The sequence below is a fragment of the Ceratotherium simum genome, chromosome 36 (genome assembly GCF_057802395.1).
Source record: "Ceratotherium simum simum isolate JZ-2026a chromosome 36, ASM5780239v1, whole genome shotgun sequence".
NCBI classification, from domain to species: domain Eukaryota; kingdom Metazoa; phylum Chordata; class Mammalia; order Perissodactyla; family Rhinocerotidae; genus Ceratotherium; species Ceratotherium simum.
In genome coordinates this window covers 7,062,110-7,072,205 of record NC_141935.1, presented here as the reverse complement: position 1 = coordinate 7,072,205, position 10,096 = coordinate 7,062,110, and the positions used below count along the sequence as shown (strand labels likewise).

General features: G+C 35.7%; 1 pseudogene; it reads left to right on the top strand.

Moving 5' to 3' along the window:
• Positions 1–7,147: 7,147 nt before the first annotated feature.
• Positions 7,148–7,594, top strand: LOC147912341 (peptidyl-prolyl cis-trans isomerase FKBP1A-like; annotated as a pseudogene).
• The last annotated feature ends 2,502 nt before the right edge of the window (positions 7,595–10,096 follow it).

Sequence of the window (10,096 nt, the reverse complement as noted above, 5' to 3'; positions counted from 1 at the left end):
CTTTATCTGTTAAAAAGTTAAATTCTTAATTGAAAATATTTTCACATACAAAACTCCATGTGTAGATTATTCCACTGATGAAATCTACAAAACATGTAAGAAAAAATACTAACACTCTTATAGAAATTCTTTTAGACTAAAGAGGAGGAGGAAGCACTCAGAGAGAAAAAAACAATGGCACACTTCCTTCCCATTCACTGAAGGCACCAATAAGGGAAGGGATTTTACTTAGAGACAAAGAGACAGCAGTCATTCCGTGGCAGTTCTCGGTGAAAATTCCACCAAGTCAAGGGCTCACTCATAACTGATCCCTTTACTGGCATTACGGGCTGTGGTGGCTACAGATAAATATTGAGTGATCAATTGGAATCAACACTCATTCTACTCCAGGTCTTTGTTTTTCTATCTAGTAATAGAAGCAATTATGGAGACTACAAGTAAAAGTTTATAACACCAAATAATCCATCAATTTTGCCCATCTGAATATGTTTCCTTTGATTAAGGTACACATTTTATTGCTATTAATGTACAGAAACAAGCAAGGAAATAAAATAATACATGTAGACCATACATCTCTTATTGACCACAAAGCCATGGTTTCATTAAAAAATAGAATAGACAATTTAAAATATGTTACTGAAAACAAATGGTAAAAAGTGTTAAACAGGCTGGCTGAGTCAAATAAACAAATGTGTTTTAATAGAAATATGACAGACTGTAATGTGTGGTTGGGATCGAATTGGATAGATCTCTAGGGTCGGGAGATGAGAATGAGTGATTGAGATTGTTTTTACCTTTCCCATCTCACAAAGGCTTTATATGTTTTCCCTGATCTGGATGTCCCAGATTAAGGATTGTATTTAAGTGTGAAAATCAAAGGAGACATTGATGAAGTAGATATAGTATCCATAGAACTAAACATAATACTGTGTATTCCTAAGGGGAACTTGGGTGTGTCAAAACCTCATTCTATATATCCAGATTGCCTAAACGCAGGGGAAGTCCTATAATTCTTTACTCATCAAATCTTTCAATATCTTCCAGGGACAGGGCAAAGGAGAGGTCTAAGAAATACCGATTATACTCCTTTCCTTATGTGTACATGGTATCGTCAAACCAAAACAGCCTACCAAAGAGGGAAAATATAAGTTAACATGGAAACTCAGTGGAAACCAAGAGAAATCACGGCAAATGGTAATGAAGCTTTTATGTGTGCTTAATTCATGAGGAGGATGCAATAATGAGAGCATTTAAAAGCAAGACATCAATGCACCACATTTGCTAATACACACTACATTTGCTCAAATCTGGTGCTAACTCTTAGCTAATGCTAATAGAAACCACTGGACGTATTTTCTCCAAAAAATGGGAAATTGAACTATGCTGACTCATGGGCAGTGACTAAAACTCTATCCAAATAATCTAGAGAAAAGATATAACCTGCTACCCACTGATGACTCAGTTGTTTAGTAATCAGTTGGCGTGGTCATTTAGTGCGCGGTTTTTGGTCTATATTACTATCTTTTTTCAAATAACATGAGAGAAATATGATGTTTGAATCACAAATTTTACTGTGGTTAGTTATAATGCTTTCAAATAAAGTGGAAATGTCACCCAATTAGTCTCAGGGAGTGTTATGAAAACTACTATTCACCAGTGATGCTCCTTTTGGGGGCACTTATGAGAAGTTGACACCCAGACTGTGGAATATGTCAAATAATGAGCTTCAAGGAACTTATAACTTTTGGTGAATACTGTGTACCTAAATTTACCAATGACAAAATTGCTACATTATATATGTAATGTCATGATGAGAAGAATTGTTAAACCAATTGTGGAGAATATAGGGGGTACTTTTCTAGGACACTGTTTGCAAATGGAAGCCAGTTCAAGAGGATGATGAAGGATTTGTGAATTAACTGGAGAAGGCACATATCTGATAGAACATCACATGCGTTAACAAGGATAGGAGATTCTATCCTTGTTATCCTCTATCCTATTCTATTGTACCATTTCTCAGGGAATGTGATCGGATAATCCAGTCACTATGGAATCTCATCTCCTTAAGGGTCAGTGGCCAGGTGTGTTAGAGGTCTATGCCAGGGAGATGCATTTATGGGGACAATATTACAATACAATACTACAAGTCTCAGCTGCAGAATGACATCAGGCAGTGTGGTCTTTATTACTGTTCTCTAAGTAATAAAGGTACTACACATAAAAAATGAAATTACTTCCTTCATGTTCCTATTGTCAGGATTAAAAGAATCATGTTAAGAATCAACATCGTGTCATCACAACTGGGGAGAAAATGGGTAGTATTACATAATGTTACCCGAAAGCTTGTGTTAGTAAGAACTTGCACTATCATATGAGAAATATGGTTATGGTTATGTCTAAACACCAGGTGGAATCTAGAGGTTTTTTTTTTTTTAAATGTCCTCTACTAACCACCACAGGCGTTGGAATTATGTGTACATAGGATAAGTAGATGAAAAAGAAATGTATACTGTAATTTTAATTTATGCATGGTATGTCAAATATTATGTTGAAGTCTCTATTTTACTCTACTAACTTCAGTATTAAACAAAAATCAACTTCTCGTCCCAATAAGAGTGAGAAAATATTTGGGGATTTATTTGAAGCTCTCAATTAATGTCATATATATCAACACAGTTTGGTTAGAAGAAGACTTTAGAAAAGTCACATATGCCTCTATTAACATATACTAACATGTTTGAATAATCCTTGATGATGGAGAAGGGGAATAATCAAGTTGATAAAAAAAATGTCAAAAGGCCTGTGAAGGGATATAGTCATCACTAAAATGATTTATAACAAGAATAATTCCCATTTTCCATTAGATGGTTCAAATCCCATGGGTCACTGTAGCATTTATAGACTTATTTGTATAAAATCTTGCAGGAAATATTTTCAGAAAATTTGTTTTAAGACAAATTATGAAAAGATACATAGAAATATTTGGCAAGAAGATATTGATCAAAATTGGGGGTGGGCTGGGAAGGAAAATTAACAGCCAGGCTATGATTTATTCCTTCCTACTTGGGAAGTGCAGAGGCAATAACTGAACTAGCCCAGACCTGCTTGCAAATAAGCTAATAGCATTTACAAATGGAAATATATTTGAGAGTTTTTTTAAATAAATGCATTTTGGCAAGAAATGACTTGTCTATCTGGCTCTCTTATTGTAAGTAAATCCAGAATTTAAGGATTTATAGAACCTGGCCAGCTGGAGAATGAAAGTTAGTCAAGCAGATGGAGTAAAAATACTAAAAACACTTATATCTAACAGTAATTTTATGGACATATGGTTAAGTGTCCATGTTTTCGTCATCCTGGTGTGGGAGAAAGGAACACTTAGAAACTGCTTCTGATGGGTTTTGGCCTCTCCAGAAAGAAGCTGGTACTTCTGTATTGTTTGAGTCCTTTGAGTAGTTCCTAAAATTTAGCGTTGGAGATGGTCTACAGTTTATGCGAGCCTGTTTTGGCAATTCAATCATTTTATGATAATACAGCAATGTTGGTCTAACATTTTAAAAAATCGATGTAAGTTAGTACACTAATAGAACTTTAGAGAATAAATATATGATCATCTCAGTAGGTGCAGGAAAAGCATTGACAAAATTCAACACATATTCATGATAAAAACATATATATCAGAAATATTGAAATAGAAAAGCACTTTCTCAATTCAATGAATATATTTTAAAAATCTATAAATAACATCATACTTGATGGTAAAATGTTGGATATTTTCCCCCAAGATCAGGATATCTCATCTCACCACCTCTTTTCAACATTATACTAGATATCAGAGCTATTGAACATAGTGTGAGAAACAAACCATAAAGACTGGAAAGGATGATCATAAGTAGAAAATCTAAAACTATATACAACAAAATTACCATAACTAATAAGTAAATTTACTTGTGTCACAGGATCAAGGTCCATATACAAACATAACTGCATTTCCACATACTAGCACCTAATCATTGGAAAACAAAATAAAACAGAAAATAATACCATTTAAAATAGCATTAAAACATAAAAATATTTAGGAATAAATTTAACAAAAATTATCTTTGACATCTATTCTGATAATTACAAAATTTTGCTAAGAGAAATTAAAGAAAGATGGATAGCTATTTAGCTATATCATTATTCACAGAATTAAACTCTCAATCTTTTAAAAATGTCAATTCTTACCAAATTAATCTAGAGATTCAGCACAATTCTAATCATAATCTTTGTTAATTTTGTAGACATTTAAGTCTAATCTTAAAATTATATGGAAATGCAAAGAATATAAAAGAGCCAGTAAAATCTTGGATTTCAAGACTCACTATGAAACGGCAGTAAATAAAATAATATGGAGTTGGCATAAAGAATGACAATTTGATTAACATAAAGAAATACAAAATAGATCAATGGAACAAAATAATCAGATTTGGACACATACATATGTTATCTTGACTTTAACAAAGGTCTCAAAGAAATAAAATGAGAATATCTGTTGAGAAAAATAAATGAACCACATCCTTATCTCATCCAACACACAAAACCTAATTCAAGAAGCCTCATAGACCCAAACGTGAAAGATAATGACATAAAGGATGCTATAAGAAATCATGAGAAAATATTTTGTTGACCTGGAGATAGTGCAGGCACAAAAAGTACTAACAAAACAAAAACAAACAAACAAACAAATATCCTGATGAATTTGGCTCATTAAACTAAGTCATCAAGATTATAAAATGTGGACTCAGATAGGAATAAAGTATTTATGATGTATATCTGACAAATAATTTGTATCTAGACTATATAAAATAGCCACAAGATTAAAAAAAAAAGATAAAAACACAATTTCAAAAAGGAATGGTCTAAGACTTGAGCTTATAATTCACAAAAATGACATACAAATGGCTAAAATGCACATGGAAACATCATTAGTCCCCAGAGACATGTAACTTATGCTGTAATGAGATATCACACACAAACTATTATAGTTGAAATCTTTAAACTCTCACAACACTAATGTTAGTGAGGCTGTGGGACAATTGTAACTTGCATACATTTTATACAAGTCCTTTGAAAAAATATCTGAGTTTCTCTTAAACTAAACATACACCTAACCTATGATCAAATTATTCCAAATCTAGGTGTTTACCAAAAATAAATGAAAACAAATGTCGATGATAAAGAAATGAAGACATAGGATCACAAAAATATGTTCACAAGAAAGTTTTTAACAGCTTTATTTATAATATATACTACCTGGAAATGCTCCAAATGTCCATTAATAGTAGACTGGATAAACAAACTGTGGTAGAATCATAAAATAAAATTCTAGACTGCAAGTACAAAACAAAACGAATGATTCATAAAACGACGTGGATGTTTCTAAAACAAAGTAGTGTACACTGAATATTACTATTCTTATGAAATTCCAGAGAAGGCAAAAGTAATCTATGGGAGAAAAAAAAATATATATACATATATAACCATATTACCTTAGAGGAGTGTGGATTATCTGGGAAGGGGCACGTGAGAAATTGCTGGGGTGATGTTTGTTATATATCTTGATAGGAGTTTGGTTTAACAGATGTATACATCTGTCAAAATTCATCAAATGGTATAGGTAAGTTTGCTGAATTTCACTCTATGTAAACTTTTCTTAAGAAAACTGTAAACAAACATTAAATTCCTATCAATGATGTGTCTGCTGATCTGTTTAGGGGTAAACTTTATTGATTTCGTCAGCTCATGTTGAAATACATCTAAGTATAAGATGACTCCATGAATGGATGGATAAAGGACTGAATAGGTGGATATAGACATGGTGAAGAAAATATAGTAAAATATTTATTGTAGACTCTTGATAATAGGTATATGAGTGTTCATTGGGAAATTCTCTCAAAATTTTCTGTATGTTAGTTTTTCTTAATAAAACGCAAAAAAAGGAAAGAGAGCAGCAAGATTATTCAATAAAAAATTAATGCCACATCTATTAATATAAGGAAAATACTGGAATATCCATTATAAATATTATAATTAATATTTTAGACATTGTAGTTTCTCATTAAATCCAGAAGTGCAAAAGGCCTATATATAAAATATGTATATATTTGAATATCACAAGATAACTTAATAGTTACTTAAATTAGTAACATAATCAGTATAGTGGCCCTACCTAAAATAGCTAGTGATAAAACGTAAATGCTTTCCCCAAAATCAGTGAAACCAATTAGGGAGCCTAGAAATAGACTCACAAAAATATTGTTAATTTGACAAAGAAGTTAAAGCAATTCAAAGGAGAAAGGGCGGTCTTTTCAACAAATAGCGTTGGAACAATTGGAGCTCCACATGCAAAAAAAAAACGAACCTAGATGTAGATCTTACACCTTTTACAAATTAAATCAAAATAGATTACATATTTAAATGTAAAAAAACAAAACTATAAAGTTTTTTAAAGAAAACATAGTAGAAATATACATGATCTTGGTTTGGGAGATGAGTTTTTAGAAACACCACCAGGGCCTGCCCCGTGGCTTAGCCGTTAAGTGCATGAGCTCTGCTACTGGCGGCCTGGGTTCGGAACCTGGGCGTGCACTGACGCACTGCTTGTCGGGCCATGCTGAGGCCGCGTCCCACATACAGCAACTAGAAGGATGTGCAGCTATGACATACAACTATCTACTGGGGCTTTTGGGAGAAAAAGGGGGGAAAAAAGGAGGAGGATTGGCAATAGATGTTAGCTCAGGGACGGTCTTCCTCAGCAAAAAGAGGAGGATTGGCATGGATGTTAGCTCAGGGCTGATCTTCCTCAAAAAAAAAAAAAAGAAAAGAAACAACACCAAAAGCACCATCAATGAAAGGAAAAAAAATAAATTGGACCTTATTAAAATTAAGATTTCTACTCTGTGAAATTTACTGCTAAGATTATGAAAAGACAAGCAACAGAATGGGAGAAAATATTTTCAACACACATATATGAAAACAAGACTTGTATGCAAATGTTCAAACACCTAAAACTCAACAGTAAGAAAACAAAAACCCAGTTAAAAAATGGGCCAAGGATCTGAACAGACATCTCATCAAAGAAGATAGGTGACAAGCATGTGTCAAGATGCTCACCATGATTTGTTCCTTAGGGAATTTCAAACTAAAACAACAAGGAGAGCGAGCTGCAAAATCACCGCCGGGTCCACTCTTGATTCTCTGGACCTGTCGCGCCGGCTACCCCGTAGTCACGGGAGCGCAGGTGGAGACCCCCTGCCCCGGACAGGCGCGTCTTTGCAAAGCACGGCCAGACCTGCATGGTGCACGTTACACGGGGACGCTTGAAGCTGCAAAGAGATTTGCTTCTTCCCGGGACCGAACAACCAATTTAGTTTATGGTAGGCAAGAAGGAGGTGATCCGAGGCTGGGAGGGTGTGGCCCAGATGGGAGCGGGTCAGAGAGCCAAACTATCTCCCCAGACTAAGCCTACGGTGCCACTGGGCACCCAGGCATCATCCTACCAAACGCCACTCTCCTCTTTGACTTCGGCCTGGAGCTTCTGAAACTGGAATGACAGGAAGGTGCTTGCATGTGCCGTGGAGGGATCTGGCGCCTCCAGAAGCGCACACGCGAATCTCTATGGAGCTTTTCCTGCTGCTCCACTGCGCTCTGTGCGTAAACATTTACCCCGACTGAATGCGTTCTGTCGCCCGGCTTCACTCTTCCCTTTTCTCCTATGTTTGTTAAGCTAAACCACATGCCACGAACCTCAAGTTAGTCATTTTGTTTTCATTTTGGGGTGAAGATTTAGTTCCAGTCTTTCAGATTGAGGCTTCCAATTAAGTATTAGTCAAGTATTAACAGCCCAAGAAATGGGTTAACTGTAGGAGACGAATCTGTGTGTGTTGAGGGGGCGGGGTGTGGGCAAGAATCTTTATTTTATTTGGATGAAATTTTTATCTATTATATAATAAAAGTTCTTGCTTCTGCACTGCAAAGCCATAACAGATTTGAGGCGCTGTTGAGGGCACAATTATTCTCCAAGTTGAGAGGTGTCCTTGGGTTGAAGGACACCCAAAACTGAAGTGGGGGGGGAGCCTTTGCCTCCATCAGCGCAACTCCCATCCTCCCCTTAAAACCTCTGCCTATTGAAAGCACATCATTCTCACTGCGATTTTGGGCACTACAGGTGTCTGTCCTGGGGACTGTAGGGACAGTCCTACAGTGTGAGGCCTTCTTTGTAGCCTAGCTTTTTTTTTCCCCCATCCTGTGGTGTTTCAAATGGATATTCAGGACTTTTCTAATCTCTTAGCTATCCATGCTCCACTCAGAATTTTAAGAACTTTAGTAGAAAGTTTAAATTGAAGGTGTCATTTATAGACACTTAACACCCAAGAAAGTCAGCCATCATGACAAATCCTTGTGTGTTCTCTTAAGAAAATGAGGCTGGTCATTGCAGCTACAACATCTCCTGTTTTTGGTGCTCAACTCCCCCTCCTGATCTCTGAGCTTCCTGGCTTTCCTTCCCCTTTTCACTCCTTGCTGTTCTGTGTAGTGATTTGGTGAGAGAAATTGTTGCTGTCTACCACCACTCCTCCACCACATATGAGTTTCAAGTTTTATTATTGCAATAAAAGTGCTTTATACTGGCTTTTGTCAAAAAAAAAAAAAATGAGATACCCCTACACGCTTATTAAAAAGCCAAATCCAAAATACCAACATCAATTTTTGGCAAGGATGCAGAGCAACAACTCTCATTTATTGTTGGTTGGAATGCAAAATGATACAACCATTTTGGAGGAGGTTTTGGGAGCTTCTTACAAAGCTAAACATAGTCTTATCATGATCTATAAATCATGTGCCTAGGTATTTGCTCATGGTAAAAACCCTGTCCACTCAAAACCCTGCATACGAATGTTTATACTAGCTTTATACATAATTACAAAAACTAGAAGAAATCAAGATGTCCTTCAACAAGTGAATGAATAAGCTATGATACATGCATAAAATGGATTATTATTCCATTAATTTAAGCCGTGGAAAGGAATGGATGAATCTTTAATACAAATCGTTCAGTGAAAGAAGCCAGTCGGAAAGCCTACATATTGTGTGATTCCCATTATATGGCCTTGTGGAAAAAACAAAACTACAGAGATGGGAGAAAGAGCAGTTATTGTCTGGGGTTTGGGGTTGGGAGAAGGGTTGCATATGTGTAGTACAGGGGTATTTTTAGGGCAAGGAAACCATTCTATATGAGACTGTAATGGTGAATTCATGACGCTACGCGTTTGTCAAAACTCACAGAACTTGCACAAGCATTGAACCTCAATACATGCAAATTGCTAACAGTTCATTTAGGAGATTGGAGGTTCACAGGACGGAATGTAAAATGTGCCAAAATAATCAAACTGTAATAGAAAGGGGTGAGAGAAAAAGGTGCTGATCTGATTAACTTCGGATATGAGTGGAGTCTGTAAGACTAAAAGGATACTATACATAAGGACTGCACTCTGGTTGATGGAGATGCTTGCCATGGCGGTATGAGCTAACAGTTCTGAGACCATATACTGGAATTGAACAATTAAGTAAACAGATTTCAGATCATGGATGATATGTTTCTCACTGTCTGGGTGGGCGGTTACAGAAAAGAAAGGCAAAGAGACTAAAATCATTGAGATGTTAATGGATTAGAGTTGAAGACATCAGTATGAGCTCATGTTTAGCTTAACATAGACACAGATGGAAATACATAAAATTATTCAGAGATATGTATATGGATACTGGTTACTATACAGGTATAGTCCTTTTTTTGTCCTTGGAGAAGGTCTAGAAGCAACATCTCAGTAGCAATGAATCCCCAGATCTTGGTTTTTAAACCCATTTTCCAATAAAAGGAACCAGAACTCCTTAGAGAAATTGCTAATTCTAGGACAGTGCCATGAAATGTACAAGATGAGCCTGGAGCATCTATGTAGTGCTAGAAAGTAAGAAAGTGCTCAAAAAGAAAAAATATAAAACAATAAGAAACCAACAACCTACAAGGATGGGAATATATCAAAGGAATACAACACGCATC